Here is a 3640-nt window from a genome sequence, read left to right as displayed (position 1 = left end):
TTGCAGAGCAGTGGAGAGAGCAGTGGAGAGAGAAAAAAAATTAGAAAATGAAACCGAAAATGAAACCTATGCTATACTAAAGGGTATTCTTGGTATTATAAAAGTTATTTTAAATAAAACTTTTATTAACAGGCCCGGAATTCTAAAGTTTTGGGCCTAGAAATATCAAAATGTAAAAGAATGGAGTTGACAGTGTATGATCCATTTAATGGGGCTTCTCTATATTGAACCCATATAATAGGGGGTTCTAGTATTTTTCACAATAAAAAAATGAGTGGGCCTATTGGATCTTTGATCATGTGTGTCACAAATAATAAACATTGTAATGTTTTGCATTTACTTTGATTTTTTTTTTAATGATATCTTTTTACTAGCTTCTTTTTAAGAGTAAAATTTGCAAAATAATTTATTAGAATTTTTTTTAGATGTTATGATGATTTGATTGAGTTCTTCCCGTAAGTTCATAGATTTGAAACAGTCAATAACACTGTGTTTTTGTTGTTGCGGGAACATCGTTTTTTCAGTTGCCTCATATTATCATGTATTTTAGGTCTCCCTCATGGGATCATTCATTTTGATGTTTATATCATGTTAATTTTAGATACCCAGCTAAATATAGATATTATGGATGAGGTTGGGGCAAAGGCAGGGGCGGAACTAGCCCATTGCAAGAGTGTGTATTTGTACCCCTGTCCAGCTGGCTCCAAAGCCTATTTTAGACCCAATTAGGAATTCTTTTACATGTATGTTTGTTTTTTTGCACCCTCTAAAAAATAATTTAGCACCACATAGCAAATTTTGGCACCCCATCCCACAATTATTGGCTTCGCCCATAAGACAAGGGGAAGCCGCACGACACCAAATTAAAAATACATTGGGACGAGGAGAAGCCAAGCCACACCAAATCAAAGAACCTAAACGACGGGGAGAGGCGAAACTGAGCCACACAAAATCAAAAATGCATCGGGACGGGCAGGCGAAGCCGAACCCACACCAAGCATTGGGACGGGGCGAGGTGATACGAAGCCGAGCCACACCAAATCAAAAATCTAAAGCATGCATCGTGACGAGGCCAGGTGAATCCAAACCACACCAAATCAAAAATCCTAAACGACAGGGAGAGGCGAAGCCAAGCCACACCAAATGCCTGCATTGGGACGGGACGAGGCGAGGCGAAGTGAAGCCGAGCTATACTAAATCAAAAATACATCGCGACAGGGCGGGGCGAAGCCCAGCAACACCAAATAAAAATGAACTATGGGAGGAGGTGAAGCCACATCACACCAAACCTAAAATATGGTTAAAAGGAAAAAAAAAAGATGATTGAGGATTATATTTTTAAAATCAAATATGAATTATACAAATGGTTATGAATTACTCTACCAACCCATGATATACACTCGAAAAATAAATTCATACGAACAATTCTTAAATACACAAAATTGGTTAATTAGTCCTAAAATAATAATTTCTGGGTGAAAAAGACATGTAAAGTTTGATATTGTTTAAATTTTCAGGAATTTAAAAGATACTTTTCAATTATCCAATTCAGATCCTACCCAGGAAAATGAAAATAAACCAAATATTTTTGCTTAAACTATCCTTAAAATGACATAATTTCTAGTGTAAGAGTTATTATTGAGGAAAAGAATTATATGTTTGTTAGATTACGATTAATACTTACATAGAGTAAACGCCCAGCTTCATGTGCGTGAAGAAAACCAATCAAGTTGGTTGAAACTAAGGTCTATTGACGTCGGCTTTTGTGAATTCCCTAATGTAGGAGGAACAACTCCTGTTAGAGTATTTTTGCTGATACTAAGAGAGGCCAAACTTCTGAACTGCAAAGTTGGGTCACAATTCACCTCGTTCCATCTCAACAATCCCTGCAAATACTAATAACCAACAAATCAGAAATCCACCATCCAGGAAAAACCCACTATAAAAATCATGAGAAATTCACACAGAACGTAAACATAAACAATTTTAAAACCAAGAAAAAGAAAACAAGAAGTAATCATCATGGAAATGAACACAAAAATATAAAATTGAAATTTACAAGAAAATGGCTAAAACAAGAAGAGAGGATAAACACATATCAGAAACCAAAAAAAATCAAGTAAAGCATAACGGTGGGTCAAACCATTAACCTAATCCAAAACATGATAAAACCAGTTTCATCCTAGTCAAACACCATTTTTAACCTAAATAACATCAAAATGAAACCAGTTTCATCATACTTTAAATATGGACGAAATCGAATTCAACCCAATCTAAAACATAATGAAATTAGTTTCATCTTAGTTAAAAATGGGCGAAACCAGATTCAACCCAATATAAAATCGGATGAAACCAGTTTCATCCTAGTATAAAAATATGATGACACTAAATTCAGTCTAATCTAAAAGATGAGGAAGTACAAAAGATTCATATAGTAGCAACAAATGATGAAACCAGGCTCATCATGTGGAAACACAACATATAAAAACATAAGATGCACAAAAAATTCAACTAGTAGAAACGAATGATGAAACCAATTTCATCCAGTAATAACATAAGATATGTGAAACAGTCACTCAATTTAAACATATGCTGAAACCGTGTTCCATTCATAGACAATACATGATAACACCAGTTTCATCCATTAGTAAAAAAACATGTACAAAGGATTCATCGAGTGACCATATATGATGAAACCAGGTTACATTTAGTGGTAACACATGATGAAATCATATTAAACGGTATAATTATTAGACGAACTTTTTAACCAACAAACAAAAAAACAAGGATGTACTCAGTTTCACTAGATTCTACACCTTAATCTAAACAAATCTAACAAAATGTAAATTAGTATTTGTGCAAATGCATCAAAAAGAAAATTAGGGCTTTATCAAAATTAGGTTTAGGAGACTTACTCATCTTGTGGAATTGATAAGAAACAAAACCCCATTTCTTTTAGCTTCAATCTCTCAGAAATTAACCTTAATTTAATTGGGGTATCTCAAAAAAAAATAATCACCGTTAGTGTTGGCGATGTTGTCGACGGTGATATATTTTTAGTTTTTGCGGTGGTGGTGTTTGTTAGAGCATTGCTCGGTCGAACTCGCAAGCGTTTCTATCTCAAGCTTGTTTGTCAAATTTGGTTGTCAAAACTATATGTCTTTTATTTCTAGTCAACTTATAACTAAGTCTCGGACTAGGATAGTTAAGTGTAGTTGAGCTCCAGACTCCACGACGATCATATTACGAAGACGAAGAACTACTCAAGGAACCAGTGGAACTTCATCTGACTAAAAGGTATGTGGAGACTTGAACTTATCTATCACTCAAAAGTCTATCTACTCTATATCCTACTTTTGAGACAAAAGTCGTATAAGTATTATATTTTTCATACATTCACATTTTCTATTTCGAGCCGCGTTTACCCGCGTATCTATTTTCGAAATATGTGTTGGTAAGCTTTTGTTTTAACCTTTTTCATCTTTACCCGTGACGAAAGTCATGATGACGTTTCGATCTTGAAAATAGCTTTGATGACGATAGTTGTGAATAACGACTATTATAACATTATAGAAGAATGTTTCAATGATTGGAATGTATAGTTGAGATTATGTGACCATCTATGGATATAAGCATATAT

Source organism: Papaver somniferum, unplaced genomic scaffold (assembly GCF_003573695.1).
Source record: "Papaver somniferum cultivar HN1 unplaced genomic scaffold, ASM357369v1 unplaced-scaffold_131, whole genome shotgun sequence".
In the NCBI taxonomy this organism is placed as follows: Eukaryota; Viridiplantae; Streptophyta; class Magnoliopsida; order Ranunculales; family Papaveraceae; genus Papaver; species Papaver somniferum.
This window is presented reverse-complemented; position numbering follows the sequence as displayed.